The sequence below is a fragment of the Pelophylax lessonae genome (genome assembly GCF_965119305.1).
Source record: "Pelophylax lessonae genome assembly, chromosome: 12".
Taxonomy (NCBI): Eukaryota; Metazoa; Chordata; class Amphibia; order Anura; family Ranidae; genus Pelophylax; species Pelophylax lessonae.
The window spans coordinates 103539082-103552832 of NC_138779.1; positions in this window are offsets into that span (position 1 = coordinate 103539082).

The window sequence follows — 13751 nt, forward strand, 5'->3', positions numbered from 1 at the left end:
TGACATATGGGTGGACTACAAGTCTCAGCATGCTAAAAGAGACAGATAGGTGAAATGTAAATTTATATTCCCGTATTTTTCACCGTTCGCTTGCTGAGACTTGTGGTCCACCTAATTGTGACATCTGTCATGTAATTAAGTTCATATTATCCATTTTTCATAGGCCAAAAAATCATCACGAGATGGAGGTCACAAAGGGACTGCTATAGGAGGGAACTCCACAATGAGGCTGAGGAGAGCAGAAGTGGGGCAGGAGTCAGCCAGAGGAGGAGAAGTCCTTTTTCTGAAATGCTGTCATTCCTGCGTAATGTTATGGACTTAAGACCGTGAGTACAAAGCTGTCATTCTACGTAAAATTTAATCAATTTGAAAAGTAGGACAAATAATTTATCAATGTATTGTATTACAGCACCAGCTCCAACATTACAGAAACAGAAGAGGAGGGGGAAGAGGTCACCGAAACAGAGGCTGACACAAGTGACCACGAATCACAGCCTCAAACTTCTGCACAGGTGTCTCCTCAACATGCTCAAGTCCGCACGCCAAGACAACATGTAAGTGAATTTTACCAAACCTAAGCCCCTATTGTAAACATTTAGTAAAGACAAATGTTCTAACAAATTTCCTTACTGTACAGGTTCCCAGAGCTTCTAGAGGGTCACAAAGAAGAGGTGCTGCACCAACACCAATGGACACTGCCATGATGGGGTTCATGGAGGATATGAGGGCCATGCGTAGGGCTGAATCCATGGACCCCTTCCAAGACCCAAACAATTATGATGCTGCATTCCTCCACAGCCTATATCATCATTTGGTCCAGACCCCCAATAATAAAAAAATGGAGGTACAAATGCAGATATCTCATGTAACCATCACATGCATAAGAGCTGCAATAGCTGGGGAACCCATACCAGAATATCATTTGTATCAAAGGCCAGTCCAGCATCCAATGATGCCAAGTACATCACCTGGCCATTATGGTTATAATCCATCCTACCCCCCTAACCCAATCCTGCCATATAATAGGATGTCAGCCCATACCCTCCCACCATGTGGACCCCCATCCCATGCACCACCATTTACCCAGTCAAACCCCACCAGCAGCCAGCAAACGTCAAGCTCTCAGGACTCCTACATGTCCCAGGCCCAAACATCTGCATCTTCCTCATCAACGCATTTCGGGAATGCTCCAAGTCCCTATTATCACGACGTATAAGGTTGACTTTGGATTTTGAATTTTCTTTTATTTCATATTAAAATCACAGAGGTTGTTATGTGTGATGCTGTTTAAATAAAAAAATAACTGACAAAAGATTAGTTTTTATTCTTTTATTGAACAAATGGAAAATATTATATTAATGAACAAAAGGAAAATAAGTGCAGTTACAATCTTTAAAAAGATTACATATGGGCATACTGCCATGGAACCTCTCCTTCAGGGTTCATGAAATAATCAGCGAATTTATCTCGTAGAGCAAGAGCTGAATGGTTCGGGCGTAGTCCACCATATTGCACAGAGGGCAAATGTGTTTCATCTTCATCATCCATGCTGAAGCCTTCTTTATCACGTACGATATTGTGCAACACACAGCATGCTTTGATCACTTCTTCGGCATTATCCACTTTAAGTTGAATGGCACTATGGAAAATGCGCCACTTGTTTGTTAAGATTCCAAATGTGCACTCAACAAACCTTCTTGCTCTACTCAGTCTGTAGTTAAAAATCCTTTTTTGGCTTGTTAGATTATGTTTGGCGTAAGGCCTTAAAAGGTGATGTGAGAGGGCAAATGCTTCATCAGCCACAAAAACGTGAGGTATAGCTGGTCCATTTGTTCCTGGCAGTGGCTTGTCAGCAGGTAGGTTCAGACGTCCATCTAACAGCCTTCTACCCATAGCGGATGTCCTGAAGACACGGGAGTCAGCAGAGCTACCATATGCCCCAATATCCACCATAACAAATTTATAGTTGCTTTCACAGATAGCCATCAGCACCAATGAAAAACATTTTTTGTAATTGAAATAACTGGAGCCTGATCCAGGAGGCATTCTAATCCGCATATGTTTCCCGTCAAGGGCACCAAGGCAGTTGGGAAATTGGGTCTTCATCAGGAATCCCTCAGCTATTTGCAACCACACATTTTCATCAGGGACAGGCATTGCAGTCGGTGTTAGCTCCTCCCATATGGCCTTGCAGGTGTCATGAACGATCATTGATATTGTAGAGATAGAAAATAATGGTTCAGACACGTAAATGTCTGCCCGGATGCAAGAAACCTAGGCATAAGGAAATTAGACAAGAATTAATGGAAAAGTACATTTTAGTTGGTAATTTCATGTTATCTGACATTTGCACCTAGCATATAGCATGACATATAGCATGACAACAGCATATAGCATGACAACAGCAGCTGACTTACCTGAGAGTCACTAGCAGACGCTCCGCTGGCGGCACACTGCGTCTCATATTGGTGTCCATCCGCTGAAGACATGGTAACAATTTCTCCAAGACAAAATCAAATGTCGTTACGTTCATTCTGGAAAAATTGAAAGATTTAACCGGATACAGTCTCAAATCCGCATAGTGTAGGGAAAGAAATCCCTCAGAGGGCCTCTTCAGCATCATAGGATGAGCTAATAGGTGCGACGTTTTCGCTGAACAGTCTTCCTCCTCCGGCTCTCCACTCCCCTCACATAATACAGTAGCATTAGGCATGTGACATCATCCCAAAATCGGGAAGGGGCCATTGCTCGCTTTGATATAAATCACAAGAAATGAGACACAGGAACACACAGGGGACACACTGTATGCACACTGAGTCATTCACTGGGACCACAAAGCAGCATGGGAAACCCAATGCATGCTGGGGAAGAGCAAAGTGACATGGGAAATTATGAGTCATAAAAAAAAGGATGAAAAACTGATATGAAACTGATGAAAAACGGATGGAAAATGTATAGAAAAATGATAAAAATAGGATGTCAGCGGATGTAAAACGGACGTCGGCGGACAAAAAACGGACATCGGCGGACAAAAAACTGACGTCGGCGGACAAAAAACGGACTTCAGCGGACAAAAAAAGGACGTCGGCGGACGGAAAAACGGACGTCAGCGGATCTCAAACTGATGTAAAAATTGTCATCAGTGTCCGTTTCGTAACAAAAAAAAAGTGACGGAACTGAAGATAAAAACGGAACGCCCGTGTGAAAGAGCCCTTAGTTTACTTTTGCTAAACAATTTTGCAAAAAATTGTCAGATTTGGCACATTTCATTGCATGAACAGAACTGTTTATTCACAAAACATTTAATGGGGCACACACTTACTTTATCATTAAATGTGATTTATCACTTTATATTGAGTTGAACATATTTATTGTCACATGTTCACAGATTCACTTTTGTTCTTAAAGTTTTGCTTTTCCATTTTATTTTTTACACTGAGTGCAAAAAAAATGTTTGGATTTTTTAATTTCTGACCAATCTCAAACCAGTTTAATAGAAAGAATATTGATAAGGGTTTGTTATTTGACTGGACTTACATGTTTACTCCAACGTGTTTTGGAACAACCAGGTTAATTATTGGGTGTTTCTTGGTAACTCCATCACAGTGGGGTTTGCCAGTAAAATGGTTCTGGATGTATAAGATCATGTTTTGTTTTAATAAGTATCAACTCCTGGAGAGGGAGCAATGCATGCCCTGAAACATATTGTGTTTTATTGGTTTTATTAAATTTAGGACTATTGTCATCATGATTCACCTCCTTACGCTGCACCTTGTGGACTTCCAATACCCAGCAGCACTGATGTTGAGCATGGTACACCTAATCTTGAGATGTGTTTTCAAAGATCTCTTGGAAATTTACTGTGGAAACCTGTTATTTAAGCTGGTCAGCGAGGACACACATTGTTTTTTTCTCAGCTACTTGCCAAGGTGAGCTGCATGTATTGATTCCAATTCACCTGTTCATCTTCTGATACTATTGGGCTGGCCATACATGTTTAATTTTCTTGTACAATTTTCTTTTAGATTTACCTTAAACTATGTTGTGCAAAGGCCTGCCTACTTAAATACAATTGAAAGTTTAGTTTTGACCTCATATATATGTTTTTTGGTAAATCTAGGAAGGAAATTGTACAAGAACATTGAACGTGTATGGCCAGCTTTACTCTGCTTCTATTTTATTTTCTAGTATATAACTCTTTGTGAGGATTTGCGGTCAGCTACTTGAAGAAGAAACTACAGAATAAAGAGAAAACTAAAGTCTTTTATACTACGTCATCATACTTCCCCTTATTATTGTGGAGTATTGGATTGTCCTATTTTAGGGTGGCTCCTTTGTCTTGACTTATCCTATGAACCCACCCCTGCAGGAACTAGAGTTGTGTCTCCCTACAATGTGGGCACAGAAACACATAGCCCCATAGCCTAAGGTGGCAAGACACTCCCCTGCTCAACCCTCCTCCTCCCTTCTTCAAGCTAAGACACTGACTGGAAACTGCACTGTCCACTGTTGACTCTTTTTTGTTAAGACCAGGGATGTTCAGGGAAGCAGAGAGAGCAGGACCCAAAAGCATTAAAGATTGTAAACTGCAAGGACTGGGGTAAGAATTTGAATAAGTAGTTTATTGGGGAAGGTTTATTTTCTTTTGCTTAATGTGTTAAGCTAAAAAAAAAAAATGCTCAGGATTTAACACTACTTTAAAACTAAAGTTTACTAACTGTTGCTATTGGAGTTGCAATTACAGTTTTCTTGAGTGATCAAAACCTTTCTGCAACAGTTTTTCACCACTCAGGAGCACCTCTGTGTTTTCTCATCCCAGTATATTTTTCTGGTAGGCCTAATGCACACTGGACATTTTTACAGCTGCTGTTTTTGGCTTTAGGTTTTTTTTTTCTGCAGCCAATAAACTCCCCAGCATGTTGTTGTAGGTGTCCATTCACATGTCAGCTGTTATCAGCATTTTTTGGCAGGGGCATTTTCTGGCTGAAAATAAAACCTAGTGGCCTTTGAGAAAAGTTTTTCAGCTTTTTTTGAGCTATAAGCTTTTGTGGGGGTATAATGTTGTTAAAACAAAGTTTAGAAATGCTAAGAAAATGAATTATACAGCTACAGCTTTCTACAGTTAACGCCACTGGCTTTTTTAAAATGTCCAGTGTGCATAAGGCCGTAATGTCAAACAACTAATCACAATGAGTAGACTATAGGGGTCACATTCTTTTGCAATGATCTGAAAACAAATGCTAACTTTCAGTTAAGGACTTTTAAAATATTTAAATTGCCATCCCTCCCTATGTTTGTGTTCCCTTAAAAAGGGTAAAAAAATGAAAAATAAACATTGTAAACACCAAAAATAGTAAAAATAGGTAGGTGGGTACAGTATATGTTAATATTGCTTAGTGATCCCATCTATTAGACCACACAAGGTATGCTCAAGAAGGAACGCAAGCAGGGATTGTGACACTAATTCCTGTCTCATCTCATTCAACATTTTAGACATCTCTCTAAAGCAACCAATATGGTGCAGGCATACTAGATGATGAGCCATGGCAGAGGAAGAGTAGAATTAGAAAGAGATGGGGAAAGAAGAAGTGGAAGAGGAGTTGCCAGAGTGGTCTAGCTATACAGACACATTAGGTTGATTTACTAAAACTAGAGAGTGCAAAATCTACTGAAGCTATGCATGATACCCAATCCATTTCTAACTTCAGCTTGTTCAATTAGGCTTGTAAAAAAAAACAAAAAACAAAAAACAAAAAAACAAACAAAACAGAAAGCTGAAGGCTCGGTTCACACTATTGCGATGCGGGAAGGCTGCGAATTCGCAGCCTGTTCCCGCATCGCACACGCACCCCCGGCAGTTCACACTGCCATATGCGATCCGCTGGGGGTGTCAATGTAATCTTAACGACACCCCCAGTTTGATTGCATATCGCAGTGCGATCGTGCAGTTCGCACAGGATCGGATCGCACAAGTGTGAACCGCTGTGCGATCCGATCCTGATGCGGCAGCAAAAATGCCTCCTGTGCGTCTTTGCTGCGGGTGCGGTGCGAATTTAGCCATACAAACTGTATGGCTAAACTCGCACCGCACAGCTGATCGCATGTCATGTCGGAGCAGTGCGCTCCGACATGACATGCGAACCCGGCACACGCAGAAGTGTGAACCGGGTCGAATGGTTTCTATGCAGAGCTGCACCAGATTTTGAACTCTCCAGTTTTAGTAAGTCAACCCCACTATGTTGCATATGCTAGTGAAGGGCAGGAATGACCTTCTGGCTAAAATAATAGGGACTTGGTACCTGCCACTGTGGTGTAACACAGGTCATAAACCATGGAAGGGGGCTGAATCAGTGATTGGAATGGAAGCATGTGTAAAGCCAGAAGTTCTGCTAAGCTGGCATTAGGATGTTGGGCATTAGGGTGATTTGGAGAAATATTGTGTCAAGAGACTAGTCTGATAATTGGAGGAGAGCAGGCTGAGTTATCAGCACAGATAGAGAACTGACCATGCTGTACTCTCATTCCCAGTGCAGTCAGTTTTTAATAGAAAAGCAGATTATGTGATGTCAAATAATGGAGTCACTGATGCTGGATGTGAAAATTGCACTGTTTCATAACACCACATACAGCTTAAAGGCATCTGCCAAGCATGTAATTTTACCACTTCCCACAAAATCACATACCTGTATGTCATTTTGAAGAAGTGGTTGTACCGGGGTGATGCCTGCAGCTAGAGGCATCACCCCGGTACCTGTCTTTTTAGAAAAATTTGACAACAACTGATGTGGCTACGCAGCCGCTCAGACGTTATCACACGCAGCAGGAGGGGATACATCCCCTTCCTTCGCCTTCCCCCTGCTCCGCCCGGGTCTCCTGCTCCACAAGGAGACCAAGGTGAGCAGCCAACACGTCCGCCAGCTGGCCGGAGTCCCAAACAAAGCTGGATTCGACTTTGATTGGGTCTCTGATGTAAAAACCTGGAAGCAACGTCACGTCGTCACTTTCAGTTTACTCGACTGCCAACGACGCCGATTTAAAAAAAAATCAAGTATTCAAAAATGCAGATCTCTGCGTTTTTAATCATTTTAATTGCAGAGGAGGGGTTTGGGTTTTAGACCCCAGATCCCTCCAAAAAGATTACCTGTCATGTGCTTATTACTGTCACAAGGGATATTTACAAAAAATAAAAAATAAATAGGAAAAAATAAATAAATAGGAAAAAAAAAGAATTGGTATTTTTTACATGTTGCCCTCAAAGTTTAAAAAGGCCCTCTCCCCTTTGTATGGTATCCAAAACAATTTTGTTTTGCTTTGTCTCCCATGGCAGTGCCCATCTCTACATACCCTTTTGATAATAGCTTACATATTAGCCTTGAAAATTACCATCAATTAGTATCAAAATTCATCCCCCTAGAATTTAATGGTGTTTGCTTTGGGGTTTCATAGCTATCTGACAGACTTATATATTATGAGTTAGGCCTCGTTCACACAGGGTATATTATACCATAAGCCCATGCAAGGCCATGTTTATCCACACAGGGATGCACAGATGTTTTATGTTTCTCTGTGCAAGCAGTCCCATTGACATGCATTTGGACACAGTGGCTGCATGGACACAGCTGCTCCATTACAACATCTGTGTGGGTGCGGGCGCATTTGGGTGCACGTCTGTGAATGCAGACAGGGTGATTTCAGCGACATGCACCCGCACACAGATGTCGTATTCGGACACAACAGCTGCTGTGTGCCATTTGACATCAATGGGACTGCTTGCACAGGGATGTGTGGAAGACGTATGCATCCCTGTGCATGTAAATACTGCCCTAAAAGAAAAAAAAAAAAAAAAACTGCCCTGCATGGGTGTATGGTATAGTACACCATGTGAGAAGGAGGTCTTAGGACATAGTAGGAACTATTCATGTAGAAAGAATCTTAAATGTTAACTAACTTTTCCACCAAGTGTGGTCCTACAAAAAAATGTATTAGAGGAGGGTTTCATATAACAATAGTGACTACCCTAGAGTCGTTTTTACCTAGATGTTGAAGAGGAATTAACTTGTATTTGAGCATTAAAATTCAATAAAATATTCAACGCAAACTCATCCATCTGTGTCAACTTGCTTTATTTTGTTGAGAACCTCAACCCCCCCCCCCCCCCCTAGCTTTTTTAGCCGCTGCCACCTTTAATAAGGGCAGATGATTCATGTTGCATTTACTTCCTGAAATCCATCTGCCCTTTTCTAAAGCTTGCAGGCAGGAGGTAGTGCTTAGCTGAGAAAACCCTGAAGGAAAAGGATGAAGGAAAAAAAAATGCCCATGAGGACTCATGGGATGTATGGAAGCGTTTAGGGCAGATATCAAGAAGCAAAAAAAAAGTTTAAAACAAGTAAAAATAATATACCTTCCTATCTATTTACTAATGCTAGCAGCATACGGATTAAAAATAAGTAATGTTGATTAAGACAGTTTAATTCCACTTTAGGTAGGTAAATACAGACACAGCTTGAAGATAAATTACTGTATTTACAAATCGAGGTGCTGTATATGCTAATGTTAAACATTCTGGAATTATTTATAAGGTCATGCACCAAAATATACACAGAACAAAAAAACAAAACAAAAAAAAAAACAGTTTGCATATGGATATTTCCTAGAAATTCACAAGTTCACTGCATTATACATTCACATGTATATATAAATATATATATATATATATATATATATATATATATATATATTACATTTTATTTAAAGAAAATGTGTCGGTAGTGATGCACATTTTCTATTTGCTATTGAATTCAATGGTGTGCTTTTTATATGTACATGTGTGTCTGCAGAGGAAAACAGATGGAGCTTAAAATATTTTTTAGGGAAAAGAAAACTATTTCACATACCTTCATCTAGTACAATTGTACCAATTGTTTCCAAAAAGTGAGCAGTCACCTTCTGACCCTCACTATATGAGCTGGTGGTTGCTTTGTATTAATTCCATACCAGACCTTGTGGGAATTGTGACTGGTGGCTGACAGGCAGAGAGGTTTGTGTAAATAGTCATTTTACCAATGCTCATCACACAGTTTTACTGTTATTATCATCCCTCTGCAGTTTCTGTAAGTGCTTTTTATTGCTTTGCCATAGTAATACCTTTAACAATTTATGAGTATCAGTCCAAGAATGGAATAAATATGTTTGCAAAAGTAGAAGAGCCCATTAAATAATAACTAAGCAAACAATTATTTACTCTAGGCACATAGATAAGCATTGTCATTTCTTTCTTTCTAGCATCTGAAGGCTAGAATAATTGTAGTAAACTCCAGACACACAGTAGATATACATTTGGCCCAGCTATACTGTATCTGAATTAAAAATCAGAAAAAAAAAACTTTCTAATAAATTTGCCAAAAATCTTTTTATTATTATTTTCTTCCAAGCACCTGCACAGCAGAGTGGGAGGTTAGGCACTTGAGCTAATTAGGGTCTATTACATTGTTCTATGTTGCCAGTCTAAGGTGTTTTCATGCAATAGGAGCTGAATGGGAGTTGTTTATGTAAAGTATAGGGAAGTGTATCATAGGTCAGTCCTCATTATTGTCTGAATGAGTAGGCAGGTGACACAGGAAGATGCAATAGTCAATGAACAACAGTGCCATTGTATTGGCATAAAGTGTGGCTGAACAAAATAAAAATTGTTTGGACACGTAAGTGTAGTTTAACTGTATATTTGGCTGTCTGGCCGCGTGGATGCTGACACCCTGAATCTCCTGTTGGCTTTTGACATCTCTCATGGTTCAGGCTACAAGGCACATTAGTAGTTTGGGGTGATTATATGTACAAAATCCATTTGCGGGAGGTCCATCAAATGCCTCAAAAAATTGCAAACCTTAATGCCAACCCCACAGAAGTGAATAGAAAATGAACCTTAACAATAAATTTGTGCCATTTTCAAGGCTAATAAAAAAGGTATTGTCAAACAAAGAGCATAGGGAGTTGGGCACAGGCCAGCTGCTTCAGAAGAAAAATGAAGCAGCCTCTGAAAGAGCCGGCCTGTGTCTGGCAAAACCGGTTTAATCCATTTAGTCTGTCCACCTCCTCACTACCCAATACTGGTGACCCCTTATGGCTTGGGAGATCAATTATACTCCAGGACAAAGGATAACATCCCTCTGACTGGATTTTAGACCACGATTCCCACAGGCTTCTGAAATCGATAAGTATCTATGCATGCATGCTATTACATGGACTGCCTAACATTACAATACTTATATGAATTATATGGATTTTGCTTGCTTGACAACAAGTATGTAAGCAGCTAATTCCACAGTACTGGTCTGATTGTATCTATTCTTTGCTACTTGGAATTACTGGAGTGTGAGGGAAGAACTTTCATTTTTATGGCTATCCTGTGCATGCGGATATCTTGCTCATGGAGCCCAGATACATATTTAGCCACTAAATGTTGCTACTTGGAATTACTGGAGTGCAAGAGAGGAACTTTCATACTTTTTATGGCTATCCTGTACAGGCAGATATCCTGCCCATTGAGCCTAGATACATATTTAGCCATTGAATGATCCTCCTCTGGACTACTATATCTTAGAAGTCTCTATCAGGAGATAGGATCCAGTATACCACAGTCAAGGATTATCATCTCATTGTACACATTCTTGTTTTTGTTGGAGAATTACTCTGGACACAAGTTCAAGCATCCTTTTTCCAAGTCCATATACAGTCTACTTTGGAAAGTTATAGATCAAATCCATGAGATTCTGTAGGATCACCAGTTTAGTACCCCGGTTTACTTTTATACACACAATTTGTGAATATATATGGTACCAATTTTAGGTGTTTAAAAGTTTGGCAAACAATAAAATTATGAATATTTTGAGCCCTGTGAGTTTATGTATATCACTTTTCATAAGTTTTCCTTTACTGCATAACTTTGAGAAAAAAAATGTAAGTATAACAATATACTAGATGATAGCTCTAAAGAACATCTAGAGCAATATGGGAGAGGAGAAATGAGCTGTCTCTAAGTTGGACTGTTTTTCATGTGCGAATGGTAGTCCTGATATCTTACTCTTTATGTTGCACGGTTATAACCATTGTAGCAGAGCGTCCCAGAGAGAGCCAGGAAAAGTCCTGTTCGGGGTTTATACATCACCCAGGCATCTCTCGTATACCTTTAGGGATCTCTGAGCCATGATCCAGTTCGGATCTTGGTTCTCTTCACCAGCCCAATTTAAACTCACCTGAAACAGACAGCAGGGCTCTCTCAGCCTGGGAAATTAGACGTTTGTCTAGGAGAGCAGAAGGTTGGTAACACTGTCAGTGTGTCTTTGGAAGCTGACAAGCTGTAGGCTTGCTCAGTCTGTGTTATTTAGGGACTGCATTGTGTGTAGTAAGCGCCGGGACACGGCTAGGCTTTTGTTTATTATTATTATTCCTGTTTGTTTTCCTTAAAGCACTGTACAGCACCTGTTTATAAACTTGTATATAGCACCAATAAACACCGCACTGTTTGTCATTCCCTTAGTGGATTTGGTATCTGTGCCTGAAAGACTGCTCATCCCAGGGAGCTTTGCACCTGCTACCTGTTCCCCAGCTTACATATGGTGGAGGCCTGCGGGCAGTGGTAGTAAGTTACTACTTAAAGGGCCAGTACCTGGAGTGACTAAACATGGAGGAAATCCTCAAACAGTTGATGTTATTGAACGCTGCACAGCAGCAAGCGAACGCTTTGTTTAAACAACAGATTGGTGTTGTACAAGAACAAACGAAGCAAGTAAACACTGCACAACAGCAAACAAACTCTTTGATTCTACAACAGATTGGTGCTGTACAAAATCAAACCCAGTGGATGTTTGAAAAACTGACAAGTGCTGCAGAAGCAGACAGAAAGGTGCTGGTTGAGGTGGTGCAGACACTTGCACAGGAGTCTGCTGTGAAAACAGAAACAGATAGAGACCACTCCTCAGCCATTCATGTTGGTCGCTTCCTGTCCAAGATGACTGCTGATGATGACCCAGAGGCCTTTCTGGTTACATTTGAGAGAACCGCTGAGAGGGAAGGCTGGCCCAAAACCCAGTGGGCAGGATTGATCTCTCCCTTACTTACTGGGGAATCGCAGAAGGCCTATTACGATTTGGAGTCCGTGGATGCAGGAGAGTATGAAAAGGTCAAGCAGGAAATCCTGGCGCGTCTCGGTGTCAACTTGGCCGTTCGAGCCCAGCGGGTCAACAGCTGGTCCTTCCGAGATGAGAGGCCCCCAAGATCACAGATGCTTGACCTAATCCACCTGGCGCAAAAATGGCTACAGCCGGAGTCCTTGTCTGGGCCACAAATAGTGGAGCGTGTAGTCATGGATCGGTTCCCCAAGTCGGCGGACAAGCTGGTGGAGCTTGTTGAGAGGTACTATGCTGCATAGAACCTGGTCACCACCCCTACAACCGCACGGACCTTCCACCCAAAGCCACGGTCTCCCCAGGCAACCGGTAAGACTGTTCCAGGGGAAGTGGGTGGTCAGCATGGCAAGGAGACAGGGGGGAGGACTTTTGGTGCCAGAGCTGAAGTTTGGCGTCCCAAACAAGGGAAGCCACTGCCTGTCAACAAACCTAACTGGGGTAACATCAGGTGTTTCCGTTGCCAGGAACTGGGACATGTTGCAGCAAACTGTCCGTTGACAGATGAACCCATGCAGTGTGACATGTCTCTTAGAAGGCAGTCTATGTTTGCTGCTGTTTCATGCACTGCTGCGCCAGGTATAGGAAAACACATATGCCAAATGACTTTTAATGATAAACCTATTGCAGCCTTGCTGGACTCGGGAAGTCTGGTGACTTTTGTTAAAGCAGAAATGGTTGAAAATGTGAATTTAAATGCAAAAAAAAGTTGCTGTGATCTGTGTACATGGTGATACTCGGGAGTATCCTATAGCTACTGTTCGCTTTGAAACTGGTTTAGGTACGGTGACCCATCCAGTCGGACTTGTGCCCCACTTAGTGCATGAGACCATCATTAGTAGAGACTTCCCTAAGTTTTGGGAACTGTGGGACCGTCCCGACTCGGTCACAGTAACTGACTCAGTGGTGGAGCCAGAAATCCTGGCCAACACCAACCATATGGGTTCAAGGGATTCCTCTCACGGTTCCCCAGATTTTCCTTTCTCTGTTTTGGCAGGAGAACGGGAGGAGCCTGAGGAAGTCCCCACAGCCAGTCAAGGTGGACAACCTTCTACTGACCCTGAGGGTACATTGGAGTTTTCTGATCTTAATGTACACAAGGAAAACTTTGGTACCGAGCAGAGAAAAGACCCTACCCTTGCCAGGGCCTGGGAGAATGTAGTAATGGTTAACAATGTACCTGTCGAACCAGGGGGCAGGCCCTGTTTTCCTTTTTTCAGCAGCAATGAGGATTTATTGTATCGTGTATATAAAAAGAACAATGAAATTGTTGAACAGTTGGTGGTCCCTAAGCCTTACAGACGGGTGGTGCTGGAATTGGCTCATGGACACTTACTGGGAGGTCATTTAGGGGTTGAAAAAACCACTGAAAGGGTGTTACGCAGGTTTTACTGGCCTGGGATACAGAAAGATATTGACAATTATTGTCAATCCTGTCCTGTGTGTCAGATGTCAGCCCCACTACCCCACTTCCGAAGTCCTTTAGTACCCTTACCCATTATTGAAGTGCCCTTTGAGAGGATCGCCATGGACCTCGTAGGCCCACTCCCCAAGTCTGCCCGGGGTCATCAA